The following is a 22,760-nucleotide window of genomic DNA, read 5'->3' as shown; positions in this document are numbered from 1 at the left end:
TATTAACGTGATAAACGCGACACAACAAAGGAGTTACTAAGGTATGACATAACTCATAGGGCAGACGTGCCGGGGTTATTATAGGACTAATGCTCCTGAATACCTCATAGAGGATGATTTACTTGTTTATGCTTTAATGGTTTCCTCATAGAATTGTTTGCTTTATTTGTTATGATGAAATATTCAGATAAAGTGTATGAGATTACAATATGTCCATGATATGCTATTTTTTTTATTTTATGTACGATGACGATAATCTTGTATTGTGCTTATGTGAATTATTGTTTCTTGTTTGTACTTCCTCACTAGGCTTTTAGTTCACCCCCTTTCATTCCCCCTTTCAGGTAGGCAATAAGGTTTCTAATTGGCATGCATGATGATGTGGGGCGTTCCTAGCTCTGAGTATGTATGTCATGGGGCTCTGATGAATGAAAAACGATCTAGTTAACGCCAATAACATTTTATGGAGTTTATCTATGTTTGTCTTATGTTTATAGTGGAACTTAAACTTTTATCTTAAATTTGCATAAAAGACATTATACTTTTATTTTTAAATAAATGGGCCCATATTGCATGTTTTATTAAGGTGTCATTGATCCTTCTTCATAATTATGGTACTTTTTTTTAATAATTACCAAGTAGTCATCATTTGAAAGGATAGTATTCTAGGGTGTTGTTACAAATGGTATCAGAGACAGTCGTTCATGTTTCAAAGAAACCATCTGCATACATGCTAAAGACTGGAAAAACCTCATCTCATCGTGTCGTAAGTGTATTCTCTATCTGATTTCTTTTACCTTAATTTTTAAGTTACTAGTACTATGATTGCATAGTAAAAAGTATCCCTCCTATTATTAGAACGACTAGAAAAAAACTTCTCAAGGAGATCCGAGAAATTCCAAAGGTTCATGTGGACGTGGATGCTGACTGGAGGATTACGGTGCTCCGAAAGACCAAGGTTGTGTGCGAGCGCATGCAAAGCTTAATCAAAAAAGAGGAGCACTGATCTGGCCCATTGAAAAATATTGGGTGCTAAGGGAGCGTTAGCTATATTTCCTGAGGCTCTTCTCCAATTGGCTGAAGCATGGCATGACATATGCCAGGACGATTTAGGAATCCCCACTTTCCAATACACTATGTTAAAGTTTGCAGACTATTATGAGTTCTACAAGATGGAAAGGGTCCTCGCTTCAGATGAGGATGGGAATCTGGAAGAGCACAAAGAGATGGTGATTCATTAGGAGGGAGAAACTACCTGTCGTGAGGTGCTATTCGCCATACTAGAAGTGAGTGAAAAACTAAGGGACAGAGCTAGCGACCTAGATTATTTCCACATCTCTAAGGATATCTTCAATTATGACTCCAAAGACGAGTCCATAGTGGAGGAATAGAGTCTCTTTCTTCTTCCAAATCCCTGGAACATTTATTACTTATAATAAATTTAATTTCTTTTGAGACTGTTGAATATACTTTTGAATAATGGGATGTTATGGATGATTTTTTTAGTAATTTCTACATTCCTATTTCTCTTTGCAATATTTGGATGTTGAGTGGATATGAGTATGCATAACAATCCTTGCAATTAAAACTGTAAAGTAATTAACCACTATGCGAATAATCTCATCTTATGATGATTTCCTTTGTTCTTTATAATATCAACATGTCTACCCAAGGGAAAGGCACAAGAGGCAGCAGAGGATGGGGTAGAGGTCATGGAAGAGGCGCCTCTGCTAACAGAAATACGGCAGAAATCCCTGGCATGGAAGAGCCACCAAATGCACTAGTTGTGGACTTAGCTGTAGAGGTAGAAAGATTAAGAAAATAGTTGAGATAGAGGGATGAAGACATGGCTCGATCTCAGTAAGTGCCCCAAGCCCCACAAGTACCGTTGGCACAACCTGAGCCTACAGTACAACAAATACCCCCTGTACCTCTACCTCCACCTTCTCCAATGCCAATGGGTTATGGATTTGAGCCAGTTTATGAGCACTTTACGAAAAAGTCTCTGCCAAACTTTGAAGGAAAATCTAACCCTATGGTGGTTGAGGATTGGTCGAAGTCGGTCTAGGAAATCTTTGATCGTATGGAGTTGAATGACCATCAAAGAGTTTCATTTGTTGCTCATTTACTCAAGTTGGATCCATAATCTAGTGGGATGTGGTGAAGTAAACACGTGGTCTAAACACCATGAATTTTACGGACTTCATTCAAGTGTTCAACAAGAAGTACTATAGTGCAGCTATACTAGAAACCATGGTGGAGGAGTTCATAACATTGACACATGGCAGCCTTTCTGTCACATGCCTAGAGGTTCGATAGGTTGGCAAGGTTTGTCCCTGAAATTGTTCCAACAGAGGGCATGAGGGTCCAAAGGTTCATAAGAGGGTTAAAGCCCATGATAGCTAGAGATGTGAAGATGACCAGCGCTGAAGTGGTTAGTTATGCTAGGATTTTGGATAAGGCCCTTGATGCAGAGTATTTAGAGGACCGTATATGGAATAAAAATGTTGAAAGAAGAGAGGCCATCAATAATAAGGCCTTTGAAGAGGGAAATAAGAGGAAGGCCCAAGAAGGTCATGGCAGTGGCATTTACAATAGGCCTAGAATGACAGCTCTAAATGGTAACAACCATAACAATCATAATAACCATAACAATCATAATACTCATAACAATGGTCATAATTGCAAAAACTACTAGAACCACAAAGTTGAGTAATTGAACTTTTCTAAATGCTCACACCAACATTTAGGGGAATGTCAGGCAAGCACAAACAAGTGATTCAAGTGCGATCAGACAGGTCACTTGAAGAAGGATTACTTGGGCATGTCAATAATGGCAACTTAGGGCCAGCTAGAATCTAAGCTTTGACTCTAGGAGAGGTGGCCAACAGTAACACCGTTGCATAGGTCAACTCTATATTTTTGGTATGATGTGTAGAGTCATCATTGATTCTGGAGTAACTCATTCTTATGTAGCGTCGATTATAATTAATAAATTGGGATTTCCTTGTAAACTCGTTGAGAATAATCTTAGTACACTATTACAATCATGAGAGATTATGTTGTTATCTAGGTGGTTACAATCCACATCTATAGTAGTTGATGGTAGGGAATGTCCAACAGACCTCAAATATGGAAAACAGTAGAGTTCAAACCAGATGAAGGCGAATCCTTCTCTTTTAAGGGAGAGCTGGCGAGATTTCAATCACCTATCATATCGGCGTTGGAAGCTCGAAACATGATGCATCATGGTTTTTTAGCATACATGACAAGTGTTGAAGATAAATCCAGAGAGACCAAAATGTAGCCATAAAATTTTCACATATTTTGTGAGTTTCTAGAAGTGCTTCCTGAGCACTTACTAGGTTTACCCCCGAACAGAGAAATCAAATTTATGATCGAACATGGACCATAAACAACACCGATATCCAAGGCACCCTACCGAATGGCACCTATAGAGTTGAAAGAACTTAAGAACCAGTTACACGATTTGTTGCCCAAAGGTTTCATTCGACCTAGTCATTTTCCATGGGGAAATGTGCATCAATTACCAAGAACTCAATAAGGTCACAATCAAGAACAAGTATTCTTTGCCTAGGATAGACAACATTTTTGACCAACTACAAGAGGCAACAATGTTCTCTAAGATTGATCTGCCATCTGTGTACCATCAATTAAAAGTAAAGGAGGGAGATACTCCTATGAAAAAATTAAGAACCCGCTACAGGCATTATGAGCTCCTAGTGATGTCTTTTGGACTCGCTAATTCCCCAGCGACATTCATGGACATGATGAATAGAGTATTTAAGGACTTTTTGGATATATTCAAGGTAGTGTTTATAGAAGATATCCATATTTACTCAAAGACTAAGAAGGAGCATGAAGAACATTTGAGGTTGACGCTCAATAGACTACGAGAGCGTCAAGTTTATGCTAAGTTCTCCAAGTGTTAATTTTTGTTGGAAAAAGTAACTTTCCTAAGGCATATAGTGTCCAAGAATCGAATAGCAGTAGACCCAACTAATATTGAGGCCATTAGAGACTGGCCCCAGCCCAAGAATGCCTCAGAGGTTCAAAGCTTCTTAAGATTAGCAGGTTACTATCGAATATTTGATGAGGGTTTCTCCAAGATTGCGACACCCATGACTAACTTGACCTGCAAACACCAAAAGTATACATGGACAGAGAAGTGTGAAGAGAGTTTCTCAGACTATGATGGATAAGTTAATCTCTACATCAATCCTTTATGTTCCCACTGAAGGAGAAAGGTTTGTGGTGCATTGTAATGCGCCCAAGAATGGCTTGGGATGCGTGTTGACGCAGAATGCGGAGGTAGTAGCTTCTGCCTTGAGACAAGTCAATAATTATGAATAGAGATATCCTACCCATGACCTAGAGTTAGCAGCAGTGGTGTTCAAATGAAAGATATGGAGACATCATCTTTATGGAGACAAGTGTGAAATTTACATTGCTCATAAGAGTCTGAAGTGCTCCTTCACCAAGAAGGAGTTCAATATGAGGCAACGGAGGTGGTTAGAACTGGTGAAGGACTACGATTGTGAAATTCTATACCACTCAAGCAAGGCCAATGTAGTGGTTGATCCATTGAGCAGGCGGCAACATGGAAGTGTCTCAGGTCTAAGCACAATAGAGGCACCTTTGCAAAAGGACATTATAAGTGTTGGAATTGAGTTGGAAACAGGATGCCTAGGAAACCTCACACTATAGTCCACCTTAGTAGAACAACTTAGAGAAGGGTAGAAAGTAGATGAAGCCCTAATGAAACAAGAGGCTCTGGTACAAGAAGATGGTAACAACAACTTCTCTATGTCCAAAGGAGGGTTGCTGTGATACAACTAATGATTTTGCATTGATTTTATTTTCTAAAATCAAGTTTTGATGAAACCAAGAAATTTTACATTAATTTTATTTTCCATAATCAAGTATTAGTGAAATCATCAAATTCCATCGATTTTGCATATCTTTGCATCAAAATTGTTCAAAATTATACAAATTTCAAATTTTTAGATCTTAAAAGAAAAATCGTGAACAAAATTCATAAGATCATGCATAGATGTGTTCGAAATATAAAAATTAGTGCTTTAAGTGCATCATAAAAATAAGTTTTGAATCATTTAAATAAAAAAAAATAAAAATTGATGGTGTTAATGGTGCTTTGTTGCGTTGATTGTAATGCCCCGACTATTTCTAAGGCCTCAGACCATTAAAACTACTAGACATAGCTACTATTTTGGGAAACATACATAAGAAATAACATAACTTTATTTAATACCCCAAAATAAATATTGTGAAAAATACAAAGTAAAATACGAAATATAAATACAGTATGGGTACCCATTGTTTAATACATAAAAACATAGAACATAATGTAAATCAATTGTTTAAAGACTAAGTGCGGAAATACATAAAACATAAATAAAAAAAGACTTAAAAGCAACGTCATCCTCGATCGTCATGCAGTCCATTCCATCCATTCATCCTCAACACACATGCCAAACTGCCACGAATCCTTCTCGCCTTCCCTGCTCAGTTACCTGCATCAAGATAAAAATAAAGGAATGAGCCTAATGCCCAATAAAGAAAATCCACTAATCACGTATATCATGAATTATAAACATAAGACTATATCATAAACATATATTATAAAACATATATTATAAAACATATGATTATAAAAAACATATATCATATAGGACTACAATATTAATGGCCATTAACTCATTAACATGGCATGTGATAAACCATCTAGGTCCTCTATTTACTAATCGACGTAGGTTAGATCACATGCTAGTATATGATAACCCATCTAGATCCTCTGTCTACTAATTGAGGTAGGGTAAATCATAACTCTAAACCATGAAAATGATAAAAATTCTTGGGGCTTTCTATCTAAGCAAGTCATATGCCCAAGCAACTATAAAACATATTCTTGGGGCTTGTTATCTAAACAAGTCATATGCCCAAGGACTATAAAACATATTCATACATATACATATTATAGCATAAAACATATCATAACATAAACATATAAGTACATATAATCTATCCTATCTTCCTTACCACATACCAAGATATTTGAGAACAAGAACGGGATTAGAACACTCCTAAAAACAAACATCACAAACCATGAGTATTTCTAGAGAAAGGAGATGAAGAAGAGTACTAAACCATCAAAGAAGAAAGGAGATGAAGAAGAGTACTAAACCATCAAAGAAGAAACTTACCGAGAAGAACCTTACGTTTTCAAGAAACTTAAACACCTAACCAAGAATCATAAACAAGAGTTAGGATATGAAAGAAAATAAAAGAAAACTAAAGAACCATGAAGATCAGATATTAAGGAAAAGAATACCTTGAATGATCTTATGACTTGATCTAAACTTCGATACCGAAATCTCACTATATCTCACTTCCCAAGTGTTTAGAAAAGCTTACATTGATAAAGCTTTTAACCCAAAACCCAAGTGTTTCTCTTTATAGTAATCTTAGCAACTTGGAGGCTCTGAACAAATGCTTGAAGAATGAAGAAATTGACTGAGTACTAGGTCCTATTTATAGATTTCAAGGAGTGAAAATAACCCCTTTTAATTTGAATAAATAAATGAATTTAAAATGAAAAAGATTTGAATTTTCATTCAACAGATGCACATAACTCGGTCAAAACCGTTCAAAGGCAAGTCCAAGTGGTTAAGGCTATTTTTAAATTTAAAAATCCACAAGATTAAAAAATGATGCACCAGGGGTGATATATCGTCTACCCTGGGCAATATATCGCCTAGACCTACATCTCGAGCCCCGTCCGTTCGATCGTGCGAAGTTGACGTGTTTTCTGTATCTCCCGTAGGTGATATATCATCCCCTATAGCTGGGAATTTATCGACATACGTTGATATATCAAACAAGTATTTGCACTTTTTCAGCATATTTTGAATTGATTAAACAGCTTTGACTGAGTCAAAACGTGTTCCGAACAGCTGCTGGAAGGTTCTAGAGCTTCTAGATCTTTCCTTTATTTAAACTCTTCATAAAAAATACTTAAATCCTTAATAAACATAATTATGACAAGTTTCATGCTCTTATTAATTCTATCTAAACTTTATGTTATAATTAATAATATTTGTAGAATCAGCAATATTAATCAAACCTAATGTTATAATTAATATTTCTAAACTATAGGTTAAACTTTTAAAATCCATAACTATTGCTATGAGTTTCCAACTAAGTCACGGCTTGAACAAAAAATCCACGGAAACTAATATACTATAAACTACTACTAACTACTACTACTATCAAGCTAAGTAAAAATTATAGGACACTACAATTCTCCCCTACTTAAAATAATTTCATCCCTGGAATTTACTTACCAAATAATTTTGGATACTGTGCTAACATGTCTTCTTCCAACTCCCATGTTGCCTCCCATTCTGAACTATTACTCCATAGGACATTGACTATCGGAATACTATTAGACCGTAGCTCCTTCATCCCTCTATCTAGGATGCTAACCGGTCGTTCCTCATAACTGAAGTCTTTCTGAAGTACTATCTTATCGTACTTGAGGATGTGAGATGGGTCTGACACATATCTATGCAGCATTGAGATGTGAAACACATTGTGACTATTTGCTAGAGCGGGCGGTAGAGCTAATCTATATGCAACTGTTCCCACCTTGTCCAAAATCTCAAAAGGACCTATAAATTGGGGACTAAGCTTGCCTTTCTTCCCAAACCGCTTCATACCTTTCATACGAGATATCTGTAAGAAGACTTGATCTCTGACTTTGAACTCCACATCACGCCACTTCGCATCCGCATAAGTTTTTTGACAGCTCTGCATAGCGAGCATACACTTTCTAATCAATGGTACCGCATATTGAGCCTCTCTAACAGCTTCGGGTCCAAGAAGTTTTCTGTCTCCTACCTCGTCCCAATGTAACGACGATCGAGACCTCCATCCATAGAGTAACTCATAGGGTGCCAGCCTAATTGTTTACTGGTAGCTATTGTTGTAGGAGAGCTCTATTAGTGGCAAATACTTACTCCATGATCCTTTGAAGTCTAGTACAAAAGCGTGCAACATATCCTCTAAAATCTGTATGGTATGCTCAGACTGACCATCATTCTGAGGTTGAAATGTCGTACTAAGACTTAACTTAGTACCCATGGCTTACTACAAGCTTCCCCGGAGTCTCGATGTAAACACGAATCCTCTATCGGATACTATGGTTTTAGGGATTCCATGCAGTCGTACTATTTCTTGAACATAAATGTCTACATACTGATCTGCTGTGTACGTAGTCTTGACAGGCAGGAAGTGAGCTGACTTGGTTAGTCTATCTACTACTACCCAAGCCAAGTCGTGCTGCGTATTTGTTCATGGAAATCCTATCACGAAGTCCATGGCTATATCGTCTCACTTCCATTCTAGAATACTAAGCGGTTGCAACAAGCCTGCAGGCCGCTGGTGTTCTGCTTTCACTTGCTAGCATACTAAGCATTTAGACACATATTCTACTATGTCTTTCTTCATTTCTGGCCACCAATACAATGCCTTAAGGTCGTGAGTCATCTTGCTCAACCCTGGGTGAACTGAGTATGGGGTATTGTGCGCTTCTTCTAAAATCTTCATCTTAATTCCATGATCATTCGACACGCATACCCAGTCCTTATATCTCAAAAACCCCTGTTCTAATATAGAAATTTTTTTGGCCTTGCCTTCTTTAACTGCATTCATGTGAGATACTAATGTGTCATCATGCCCTTGTCCGATCCGTATATCTTCTAACATACTTGATTGGATGGACAAGTTAGCCAGTTTACCAATGACTACTTCTATTCCGACATTGATCAGCTCTTGCTGAAGCAGTTTTCTATTCTGGCTAACGTTGCTAAATTTCCATAACTCTTCTTGCTTAGTGCATCAGCAACTACGCTTTCTTTTCCCAAGTGGTATAGGATTTTGCAGTCATAATCCTTTAATAATTCTAATCACATGTGCTTCCTCATGTTGAGCTCCTTCTGTGTTGCCAACTACACTCGTCGCTCGCCAATGGTCCTCACAACCTGAGCCTTCTTCCACACCGGAGTGTGCCTTCAACTTTTAAACAAACATGACACACTGGATTAACATTTTTGGTGACACAAAAACCTACCTCCATCCAAGTGTACCAAAATTTAGCCAGGTTAGGAAACAAGTTGCCACTATCAGTTCTTCCCATATCCGTGACTATAAACAGTACAAATCAAAATTTAACAAGGGTCGTTCGAAAAACAAGTCATTAACTGCTCATTTTCGGATAGAGCTCATACTCTTCATTACTGTAACTTCCCCGAGAGAAAGCTCAAATTCAGCTTGTTGTTGAGGGTTCCAAGTTCATCATAAATAATACTGACTAATGTAGACGTAGGTCATCAATTTTGGGCCAAACCACTATAAATCTTTGTCTCATTCATTTATTATTGCATTTATTTCCCTCTTATTTTGCTCAAAGTTCATCATTAAGTTCTTCTTTGATAATTTACACACAAAACAACTATTTATTTATTTCTTTGTGCAAGTTGACGAAGAAACGAGTCAACATTTTGGTGCTTTCATTGAGAGTGTGAGTCTCAAAATGTGATCTTCTCACCTACCACCCAAGGTGGCCCACCCCCTCACCGGTCATGGCACCTAGGTGTTGTCCAGCCAAATAAAATGGGCCTATGTGTAATGACCAAACTAATTCTAAGACCTTGGACCATTAATACTACTAGACTTAGCTACTATTTTTAAGAAAACATACATAAGAAATATTCGTTCAATAGGTGCTGAAGACTCGGTCAAAATGTTCAGAGGCTACTTAAGAGGTTAGGGAATGAATGAAGCTTGGTTTCAACATCGTTTGAAATTATGGCCCTAGGGCCAATATATCGCCCATCATAGGCGATATATCGCCTGGCCCTATGTCCTGAGTGCTCTTCATTTCGTTTGTGCGAAGTTGACGTATTTTTCGTATTCCTCGTGTGGCGATACATCGGCTCCTAGGCTGCGATATATCGGTATACGTGAATATATTAAACACATAATTGCACTTTTCAGCATAATTTGAATAGATTAATCAGGTTTGACCGAGTAATACGAGATTCCAGCAAGTTCTGGAAGAGTCTACAGCTTCTAGAAACTTCTATTTTTGAATTATCTACTTAAAATGCTTAAATCGTCAAATAAACAAGATTGTGACAAATGCCAAGCTCTTAATGGTCTTGGAAGATTCTAGAGCTTTCTTGAAATTTCTTTTACTTAAACTATAATTAAATCATTAAATAAACATTCACACGACAAGTGTCATGATCTTATTAATTCTATCTAAACCTTATAGTATAGTAAGTAACATCTTTATAATCAGCTATATTAATCAAACCTTATGTTATAATTAATATTCTTAAACTATAGGTTAAACTTATGAAATCTATAAGTGTTGCTACGAGTGTTCAACTAAGTCTAGGCTTGAACCAAAATCCATAGTAACTATCATACTATAACTACTACTAGCTACTACTACTACTACTACTACTACTACTACTATCTAACTAGCTAAGTAAAGTTCTGGGACTCTACAATTCTCCCCTACTAAAAAGAATTTCATCCTCAACATTTACTTTCCAAACAATTCTGGATACTGTGCTAACATGTCTTTGTAATGACCCAACTACTCTAGACTTTTGGACTATTAACGAAAACTATATATAAACACTAATTCTTAATAACACTTACAAGTGATAAGATCATAACTTTATTAAAACTTTAAAAAAAAAAAAACAAAGGTCAAACTTACATAAAATTTAAGTTAGGATATGGGATCCCATTGTTTAAAAAAAAAAAACATAACTTAATTGTAATGAAAAGAGATTACATAAATAGGTGCGGAAAATACACATAAACCATAAATAAGACTTCATCCTCGAAACCGAAACTCTCGCCTCTTTGAATCTATTCCACCTCAATACACATTCCCCAAGCTTCCAAGAACCTTTCCCGCCACTAAAACTATTTTCCTGCACATATAAACAAAAAGGAGTGAGCCTAATGCCCAGCAAGGAAAATCTAACATATAACCATATAGATAAAATTCATAAGGTAACGTAAAACATACTATAACACTTATGTCACATACATACTATAATGGCCATTATTACTTGGGGTCCCATAAACTAAGCAAGTCATATGCCCATTAGATTAGTGGGGTCTTCCTATCTAAGCAAGTCATATGCCCATAATCTATTTGGGGCTTGTTAGTCATATAGATCATATGCCCAAGTCTACAATCATACTTAACATAACATATTACATAACATAAAATCATAAGATAACATATAAAAGCATATAACACATAAATCATATCCTATTTTCCTTACCAAAATAACCGGGATATGAGAACTGATTTGGGACCTTGGAACACTCCTAAAAACCATTTATAATATGGTGAGTATATTGAAGAAAATGGATGAAAGTGAAGAAGGAACTATGCTATCAAAATATACTTACCAAAAACCTTGTGCTTAAGAACTTGGATTTCCTAACCAAGAATAAGAATAAGGTTAGAATGAGTAGAAGACTATGAGAACTTTAAAGAACATAATACAGAAATGGACTAGAGTTTGGGATACCTTAAGTACTTCTATGATCAATCTAAACCTTGAACCGAAATGTGAATAAACCTTACTTCCCCAAGTGTTTGATAAGCTTATAGTGATCAAGCTTATAATTCCCAACCCAAGTGTTTACACTCTCACACTCACCTAGCAACTTGCAGCCTCTGAACTTAGAGTAATAGATGAATAAATGGCTGGGTACTAGGTCATATTTATAGAGTTTAGGAATGAAAAGATCTTCATTTAACTTGAATAAAAATAATGGCTTTTTAAGTGAAAATAATTTGAATTATCGTTCAGCAGAGGCTGAAGACTCGTTCAAAAAGATGCTGGACTTATCAAGAGGTTGAAGGTTTGAATGGAGAACATTTTTGAAAACTTTCAAAATATGCTGAGAGGCGATATATCACCCCCTGTAGGCGATATATCGCCTGGGCCAGTATGCCCGAGGCAATCGTGCAACGTTTCGTGTTTTTCGTATCTTCGTGCTGCAATATATCGCCCCCTATAGCTGTGAGATATCGGCATACACTGAATATTTAAACACGAAATTACACATTTTTAGCTTAATTTAAATTGAGTAAACTGCCTTGACTAAGCCTTCTAACGTTTTCAAAGTTGCTGACTGACCCTAGGGTATTCAAATTTTAACCTTAATAGATTTAATCCTCAAAATACTTAATCATTAATAAACCTATACATAACATGTGCTATTATCTTATTGGTTCTTATCTAAACCTTATAGTATAATAAATATTATCCTCAATATCAGTCATATTAATCAAACCTTAGGTTAAAATTAATATTCCTAAACTATAGGTTAAACTTAGAAAATCTACAAGTACTACTATGAGTGTCCAAAGAAATCCCGGTCTGAACCAAAAATCCACAGTCATAAAGATAATACTATTATTACTATTATACTACTATCTAACTTAGCTAAGTAAAGTTCTTTGGACTCTACAATTCTCCCTTACTAAAAAGAATTTCGTCCTCGAAATTTACTTACCAAATAACTCCGGATACCGACCTTGCATGTCCTCCTCCAACTCCCACGTTGCCTCTCGTTCAGAATTATTACTCCATACGACTTTTACTATAGAAAAGCTCTTGGACCGTAACTGCTTCATCCCCTATCCAGGATGCTAACCGGTCGTTCCTCATAACTTAAGTCTTTCTGGAGTGCTATCATATCGTACTTGAGGACGTGAGATGGGTCTGACACATATTTGCATAACATCGAGATGTGGAACACGTTGTGACTATCGGCTAGTGCAGGCGATAGGGCTAGTCTATACGCAATTGCCCCCACTTTGTCCAATATCTCAAAAGGACCTATGAATCGGGGACTAAGCTTGCCTTTCTTCCCATACTGCTTTACACCTTTCATAGGAGATATCCTTAGGAAGACTTGATCTCCGACCTTGAATTCCACATCACGCCACTTGGCATTTGCATAACTTTTCTGACGGCTTTGAGCAGCAAGCATACACTTTCTAATCAGCGCTACTGCTTCATGAGCTTTTCTAACAACTTCGGGACCAAGAAGTTGCCTTTCTCCTACCTCGTCCCAATGCAACGGCGATCAGCACCTTCTTCCATAAAGTAACTCATAAGGCACCATCCCAATCGTTGACTGGTAGCTATTGTTGTAGGAGAATTCTATCAGCGGAAAATACTTACTCCATGATCATCCGAAATCAAGTACATAAGCGCAACATATCTTCAAAAATCTGTATCGCACGCTCAGACTGAACGTCTGTCTGAGGATGAAATGCTGTACTAAGACTTAACTTGGTACCCATGGCTTGCTGCAAACTTCCCCAAAATTTTGATGTAAACACCAATCCTCTATCGAATACTATAGTCTTAGGGATTCCTTGTACTCTAACTAGTTCTCGGACATAAACATCTGCGTACTATATGTGGTATACGTAGTCTTGACAGGAAGGAAATGAGATGACTTGGTTAGTCTATCTACTACTACCCAAGCCGAGTCGTGCTGCTTACTTGTTCGTGGAAAACCTATAACGAAATCCATGGCTATGTCGTCCCATTTCCATTCTGGAATGCTAAGTGGTTGTAAAAAGCCTGCAGGTCGATGATGTTCTACTTTCACTTGCTGGCACACTAAACATTTAGACACAAATTCCGCTATATCTTTCTTCATTCCTCACCACCAATATATTGCCTTAATGTCGTGAGTCATCTTGGTTGACCCTAGGTGAACTGAGTATGGGGTACGATGTGCTTCTTCTAAGATCTTCATCTTAATCCCTTGATCATTTGGCACGCATATCTGATCCTTTTATCTCAATAACCCCTGACCTGATATTGAGAAACCTATGGCCTTGCCTTCTTTAGTTGCATCCATATGTACTACTAATATGTCATCATGTTCTTGTTTAAACTATAATTAAATCCTTAAATAAACATGCACACGACAAGTGTCATGATCTTATTAATTCTATGTAAGCCTTGTAGTATAATAAATAACATCTTTATAATCAGCTATATTAATCAAACCTTATGTTATAATTAATATTCTTAAACTATAGGTTAAACTTATAAAATCTATAAGTGTTACTACGAGTGTTCAACTAAGTCCTGGTTTGAACCAAAATCAGGCGATTACTACTATTACTACTACTACTACTACTACTATCTAACTAGCTAAGTAAAGTTCTCAGACTCTACACTATGACCCCACGGAATCCTTATCCTCCTCCGACGGACGTCGAGGATGACCTTTATGAGAACCTAGATGAAGGCAATGGTGGCCACATCCCCCAACAGCCTGAGGCAGCCCAAGTATATTTCACCACCCTAAGAGAAGAGATGCCACAGTTGCGCACCATGAACGATGTTACGATAGCCAAGATGGATGCCCAGCGATGTGACATGAAGTAACGCCAAAGAGAGGCAACCCTTGCCTTCGAGACGGCAATACGCATGGCGGTGAGGCACTGCCAAGCTCTTTCAAGACTACCCCATGCCCTGGATGGTGAAGGGATGGAGCAATCAACCACTCATCACTTAAGAAGCTCTACAAATCCTGAAAGATCTAGATGTCAGGCGGAACGACCCCCTAAACCTCTAAAGCAAAGAGGACAGTGACTACCCCAGGCTCGAGACCATGGCGAAGGCTTGATCAACCACTCAATTCATAGCAGTCAACATAGGCAAGAAGAGGACGCTAATAGAGCTCACATTGGTAGCATTTTTTCACGTCTTGGAGTAAGAGTATGATCCAGGAATGAGCTTGACCTACGCGAACACTTGAACAACCGGTGAGATGGGAACCCAGGTTAGAACATAGAGAGTCAAGGAGACATGCATGATCATTTGAATGCCCTAAGGGAAGAGCAAGGAGACCACCTTAGGTGATCCGCAGTCGCCAACGATCAAGGGGTCCCAATCACCAATGATCGAGAGGTCCTAGTCGCCAGCCACCTAGTTCTTTCCCAAATCTAGGGAAATGGGCAGGTCCAAGAATGGTGAGCCCACTTTGAATCCAATAAAGGCAAGCCCCTTCTCTCCTGCCATCGCCAATGCACAACTACCTAAAAAATTTAGAATGTCGTTGATGATAACCTACGGATACAAAGGAGATCCCTTGAAACACTTAAACATCTTCGAGATTCAGATGGAGATTCACAAGGTGTCAAACAATACATGATGCAAGGTTTTCCCACCATTCTAATTGGAGTCGTGAAGCAATGATTTTTGAAGTATCATGCTAGATCCATTTTCTCCTTAGAACAACTAACTCAAGACTTCTACCAGTAGTATTATGTCGCATGCCTCCATCCTCGTGAGATAAACCACCTTGCCAACCTAAAGCAGGACAAGAATGAGAATTTTAAGGATTATATCATGAGGTTGTAAGAGGAAGCTGCTCGCACCAAGAAAGTTGGCGATGAGAGATGATAAATGGCGATCATTTTATACATCAGAGTCCAAAGCCTTCTGTGGAACAACTTGACCAAGAAGGCAGCCAGTTCGATGTGTGACTTCTTGGACCACATGGATAAGTTCATCATATGAGGCGGTAAAGAATGTAGATCGGGTGAAGACTAGTAACCATGGTCGAAAAAGTGGTGAAGACAAGAAGTGTAGTGAGAACAATGGTAACGGGAAGAGAGCGAATAGTCACAAGGTATCCCACAAGCAAGAGAAAGACTATAAGAAGCATAAGCAAGAGGGATGACAACCTGTGTACGAGCAAAGCTTCACTTTTGCCTAAACGCGTGAAGAAATCTTCGAAGCTACCGAGAACCCGTAGTGAGGAAGGAGGGGGAAGAACTATTAGAGAAAGGCTAAGTGAAGTACTTCCAATAAAAAGTAACCCATCCAATGGTATTTAACATCCAGAAAACCGCCAAATAAAAAGCATCCCAAGCCGAAATATCACAAGTACCGCCTCTCCTTCTTCCATAACGCGAGCTCGGAGAAGGAAGAGATAAGAGGGCCCTATGGAGAATGTGGTCAGAAATCCATAATAAAAGAAATTCTTTGTATATATGTTCGAACTACTGTTGGTCATATTTCTCTTTATCGCGAAATCGAAGAAGCTATACAAGGATACTCTGTCTACATACTCATTCATCAAAGTCTCTAAGCACTCTGGCATTCATTCAATTTCATATAGTAATTTAATTTAATTAAATGAATAATTGGCTTTTACTTAATTTATTTATAAATTAAGTATAATTAAGTATTAAGTAAAAAAAGAAATTTAGCGGGGTATTAGAATACAGGCGTGGGCTAAGTAAATCGATAAATAGTCTTGACCATACTGAAAGCCCATTCCAATAGAGAAGGACCCAAGCAGGCACTACCAGACTAAGTACTGTCGCTACAACAAGGACCATGACCATGACACTAGCGAATGTCATCAACTAAAGGAAGAGATAGAATTCATAGCCAGAAAGGGACGCATGACTTGTTTTTTCGACCCCCACCAACGACAGAACCAGAACAATGGTCGAAAAAATTGGAGATAGAGGACGTGATCGACGTCAAACTGATCGCGTTTTCCATCCTATGTAGGCGATGTGCTAGAAGTAATATCTATTGTTGTCACGCTTGTGGTGGACCACATCTCGCAGGGGATAGTAACAAGTGTCGGGAGAGGTATGTGTGTGAGCTGCGACATCAAATAGATGAAGTGATTATGAACGAAGAATGTCCAAGCAAGGTCTTATGCATGCAAGACAAAGAAACAGCCTTCACGAGCAAAGATTTGAGACATGTGCAGTACCCGCATAATGACCCCATGGTCATCGCATTTCAGATTACTAACCTAAAGGTGCTAAGAGTTCTAGTTGACAATGATAGTTCCATCAATATCGTGTATAAGTCGTGCCTGGATAAAATGAAATTGTCCGTTTGCCACCTAGTACCATGCTCAAATAAAATCTATGGGTTCAATGGTAAGGGCTTGGCCCCTATTGGAACCATCAAGCTCCTGGTGACTCTAAGAAATCCCCCTCAGATAGCAACTTGCATGGCTACGTTCGTGGTCTTCAACTACGTGCCAGCGAACAACGTCGTGCTAGGATGTCCAATACTCAGTGATCTATGTACCATGACATCCATTTGGCACCACACCATTAAGTTCCCCACGAGCGAAGGTATCATCTGGTTAAGAGGAAACCAGAGAGAGGCACGTGAATGGTACAATGCTTCTATCAACAAAGCTAGAAATGGAAGCGCCGCTTGTGCCAACATGATTTTTGATGACCAACGAGGTCAAGGTATGAAGGAGTTATTCAATGAGAAAACCATCATGATATAGTGAGAAAACTCCAAGTTGCTAGTGTTACTATAGAGAGAAAAATCTTGGGTTTTTAGGTTAAAAGCTTTACCATTCTATGCTTTTCTAAACACTAGGAAAGTAAGATATAGTGAGATTTCGGTATTGAGGTTTAGATCAATTCATAAGATCATTCAAGGTATTCTTATGCCTAAGTTCAGTTCTTTATGGTTCTTTAGTTTTCTTTTATTCAGATCCTAACTTTTGTTTATGATTCTTGATTAGGTGTTTAAGTTTCTTGAAACTTAAGGTTCTTCTTGATGGTTTAGTTCTCATATCATCTTTATTCTTTAGAGATACTCACCATTTTTACTATTGGTTTTTAGGAGTGTTCTAATCTTGTTCTTGTTCCCAAATATCCTTGTTTTTGGTAAGGAAAATATGATAGATTATATGTGTTTTTGTTTATGTTATGATATGTTCTATGCTAAGATATGTATATGTATAATATTGTTTGTAGTCCTTGGGCATATGGCTTATTTAGATAACAAGCCCCAAGAATATTTTTTTAGTCGCTTGAGCATATGACTTGCTTAGATAGCAAGCCCAAAGATTATTTATCATTTTCATGGGTTAGAGTTATGATTTACCCTACCTCGGCTAGTAGAGGACCTAGATGGGTTATCATATACTACCTTGTGATCTAACCTACCTCGATTAGTAGACAGAGGACCTAGATGGTTTATCACATGCCATGTTAATGAGTTAATGGCAATTAATATTGTAGTCCTATATGATATATGTTTTTATAGTCATATGTTTTATAGTATATGATATAGTTTTATGTTTATGATTTATGATATATGTTGTTAGTAGATTTTCCTTGCTGGGCATTAGGCTCACTCCTTTACTTTTAGCTTGATGCAGGAAAATGATTATGGAAGGAGGAAGGATTCGTGACAGCTTGGCTTGTGTGTGTAAGGATGAATGGATTGAATGGGTTGCGTATCAATCAAGGATGACGTTATTTTAGTCTTTTAAATTATGTTTTTTATGTATTTCTGCAATTAGTATTTAAACAATTAAAGTTTATATTTTATGTTTTATAACAATGGGTTCTCATATCTATCACATTTTATATTTTCATATTATCTTGTATTTGATACAATATTTTTGGTTTTCAATAAAGTTATGTTATTTCTTATGTTTGTATCAAAATAGTAGCTATGTTTAGTAGTTTTAATGGTCCAAGGTCTTAGAAATAGTTTGGTCATTACAAGAGCCTTCAAGTTGCCAAGGTTATTATAGAGAGAAGCACTTGGGTTTTGGGTTAAAAGCTTTATCATTTTAAGCTTTTCTAAACACTTGGGAAGTGAGATATAGAGAGATTTTGGTATCGAGGTTTAGATTAAGTCATAAGATCATTCAAGGTATTCTTATCTTTAAGTTCAGATCTTCATGGTTATTTAGTTTTCTTTTATTTTTCTTTCAGATCCTAACCCTTGTTTATGATTCTTGATTAGGTGTATAAGTATCTTGAAAACTTAAGGTTCTTCTCGGTAAGTTTCTTCTTGATGGTTTAGTTCTCTTTTCATCTAAACTCACCATTCTTACTGTTGGTTTTTAGGAGTGTTCTAATCCCGTTCTTGTTCTCAAATATCTTGGTTTGTGGTAAGGAAAATAGGATAGATTATATGTGCTTATAAGTTTATGATATGATATGTTTTATGCTATAATATGTATATGTATGAATATGTTTTATAGTCCTTGGGTATATGACTTGTTTAGATAACAAGCGCCAAGAATATATTTTTAGTCGCTTGGGCATATGACTTGCTTAGATAGCAAGCCCCAAGAATTTTTTTATCATTTTCATGGTTTAGAGTTATGATTTACCCTACCTCGATTAGTAGACAGAGGACCTAGATGGGTTATTATATACTACCATGTGATCTAACCTACCTCGATTAGTAGACAAAGGACCTAGATGGTTTATCACATGCCATGTTAATGAGTTAATGGCCATTAATATTATAGTCCTATATGATATATGTTTTTATAGTCATATGTTTTACAGTATATGATATAGCCTTATGTTTATGATTTATGATGTATGTTTTTTAGTAGATTTTCCTTGCTGGGCATTAGGCTCACTCCTTTATTTATTTTAGGTTGATGCTTGAAAATGAATATGCAAGGCGGAAAGATTTATGGCAGCTTGGCTTGTATGTCAAGGATGAATGGATTGAATGGACTGCGTGTTGATTGAGGATGACGTTATTTGTTTTTAGTCTTTTAAATTATGTTGCTATTCTCCTCCAATAAGATTTTATGCATCACTGTCGATGGGCTTAATCCTCTAATATCTGCCAAGGTCCACCCAATGGCCAATTTATGCTCCCTTAGAACCCTCAACAATTTCTCCAATTCTATCTTTGACAGGTCAGCTGACACAATGACAGGTAAAGTTTCATTCTCCCCCAAATAAGCATATCGCAAGTGATCTGGGAGGGCCTTAATTCCAACTGCGGTGGTTGCTGAATGGATGTTAGCGGTTTATCAGTCGCATCTGCTAATTCTTGAAACTTCTTCCAATATGGCAAGAAAGAGTTGATCCAGTTTACACAATCTCTGATCTCAGCATCATCATCATCATCATCAACCTCATCACCTAATAATACTGCCTGTAAGGCATCACTGCTCATCCATCTCTTGGAGACTGCCTTCTCTATCACATCCACACTAAAGCAACTGTCACTAGCCACTGGATACTTCATAGACGTGAAGACATTAAAGACCACCTCATCTCCTTGAACTCTAAGCTTAAGCTCTCCTTTGTGAACATCAATAAGAGCTTGGCCTGTGGCTAGAAATGGCCTACCGAGAATAATTGGTACATCTGTATCCTCCTCCATGTCCAAAACGATAAAGTCAGCTGGAAATATGAACTTATCCACCTTCACAAGAACATCTTCAATAATACCCCGTGGATGTGTCAACGATCGGTCTGCGAGCTGTAAAGTGACAGTTGTTGGTTTTGCCTCCCCCAAACCAAGTCTTCTAAACACAGATAAGAGCATCAGGTTGATACTTGCCCCCAGATCACATAAGGCATGCTTGCATTCAAATTTTCCGATGGTGCAAGGTATGGTGAAGCTCCCCGGATCTCTCAGCTTTTGGGGTAGCTTTCTCTGTAATATCGCGCTGCACTCTTCAGTGAGTGCTACAGTCTCATAGTCCTCCATCCTCCTTTTCTTTGACAGAATCTCCTTCATGAATTTCACATAGCTGGGCATCTGCTCCAGAGCCTCAGCGAAAGGAATGTTTATGTGTAGCTTTTTAAACACCTCTAAAAACTTAGAAAACTGTTTATCTAATGTAGTCTTTCTAAGCCTCTGAGGGTATGGAACTCGAACTAGCTGCTCATCAACAACTGGCGGACTCTTTTCTGACTGCTGGTGGCCTTCAGTGACCCTTTCTGAATCAGACTATTCACCCATCTCTTTATTCTGAACTACTGCCTGTGGAGGTCTAGGCTGCTCAGTTTGCTTCCCACTCCTCAAAGTAATTGCCTGAACTTGCTCCTTGGGGTTGACTTCAGTATTACTGGGAAAATTTCCCTGTGGTCTGTTATTGAGCATATTGGCCAACTGCCCAACTTGTATTTCCAGGTTTCTGATAGAAGATCTAGTCTCTGTCATAAACTGAGTTTGAGTGTTGGTGAGGGTCAACAATGCAGCTTGCAGTTCATTAGGCCTCTCAGGTTGAGCTTGATTCATTGATTGTTGAGGCCTAGGCTGTTGTGATGAAGAAGCTTGATGCATAGGTGGCTGAGACATGTTATTCTGAAATTGGCCCTGAAACTGAGGTTGTTGGCCTTGATTATTCTTCCAAGAAAAATTGGGGTGATTTCGCCACCCAGGATTGTAGGTATTGGAAAATGGATTATTGAGTGGTCTTTGAAAGTTTCCCACCGCTTGAACTTGAGCATGATCCATCGGACTGTTATTATTCATGCAGATAGGGCACTGATCGACAGAATGAGAACCACCACACATTTCACACCTCACTGCCATCTGAACCGCATTCGCAGATACAGTGCTCTGTTGTAACTGTTTCGTCAAGGAGGCTACTTGTGCTGTTAGAGCAGTGATTGCATCCAGCTCACGCACCCCAGCCACCTTTCTGGCCCCTGATGATCTTTCCTTAGACCACTAATGATTGTTTGTGGCCATGTCCTCTAGCAGCTCATAAGCAGCAGTTGCGCTCTTGCTCATAAAAGTTCCACCCGCTGCAGCATCAATAATGGTTCTGGTTGTAGGACATAAACCATTGTAAAAATTCTGTACTAGCATCCACTGTTCAATGCCATGATGAGGACATCTTCTCAAGAGTTCCTTGAACCGTTCCCAAGCTTCATACAAAGACTCTCCATCATTCTAGCAAAAATTATTGATCTCTCCCCTCAATTTAGCAGCTTTGGATGGGGGAAAGAATTTTGACAAAAATTTCTGAGCTAGATCTTGCCAGGTGACAATAGAGTTTGGTTGCAGCGAGTTCAGCCAACTTTTAGCTCTGTCCCTCAGAGAAAATGGGAAAAGCCTCAGTTTAATTGCGTCATCACTCACCCCATTGTATCTAAAAGTTCCACACAGCTCCAAAAAATTAGACAAATGGGTGTGAGGATCTTCAGAAGGCAAACCATTAAATTGCACAGAGGATTGCACCATTTGTAGAATAGCTAGCGTGATTTCAAAATTGTTGGCCTCTACAGCTGGTGGGCGTATACTGTTTTGTACTCCCGTCAGAGTAGGCAGTACATAATCTCTCAGGCTCCTCTCAACATTATTCTGAGCCTGACCCCCTTGTACAATTCCAGGAATTAAAGCATTCCTGCCATCCCCTTCATTCTGTGCCATCTTCACAGATTTCTGGGCCTCCCTCTTGTTCTTTCTGTTTTGCTTGCAGGACTTTTCAATCTCAGGATTCAAAGGAACAAGATTGTCTGTTCCTCTTCTGCTACGCATATAACACAGTTCACCTGAGATAGACAAATTAAGCAACTAAACAGATTAGAAACAAGAGAAATTAAAATCAAATTAGAATAAAAATTAATTAGACTGATATTGATAATTATTTTCAGTCCCCGGCAACGGCGCCAAAAACTTGTTGCGATATTTTTGCTATGCAAGTGCACACAGTCGCAATTTGTAATAAAATGGTAAAAACCAAGTATCATCCTCAAGGACTGATTTATCAATTTCCAGTCAATTAATTTCTCTTTCTATTTGATCAATTAAAATTTGTTGATTTTTGTAAACACAGCAAGAGAAACTATAAAGTGCAGAGAC

At 38.0% G+C, this 22,760-nt stretch overlaps 1 non-coding gene across 1 annotated transcript; it reads left to right on the top strand.

Moving 5' to 3' along the window:
- The first annotated feature begins 21,774 nt into the window (after positions 1-21,774).
- LOC133827716 (small nucleolar RNA R71) lies at positions 21,775-21,881 on the top strand. The gene has a single exon (XR_009890368.1). It is a non-coding gene; the product is annotated as a small nucleolar RNA R71 (small nucleolar RNA).
- The last annotated feature ends 879 nt before the right edge of the window (positions 21,882-22,760 follow it).

The sequence above is a fragment of the Humulus lupulus genome, chromosome 3, assembly GCF_963169125.1.
Source record: "Humulus lupulus chromosome 3, drHumLupu1.1, whole genome shotgun sequence".
Classification (NCBI taxonomy): Eukaryota; Viridiplantae; Streptophyta; class Magnoliopsida; order Rosales; family Cannabaceae; genus Humulus; species Humulus lupulus.
This window is presented reverse-complemented; position numbering and strand designations above follow the sequence as displayed.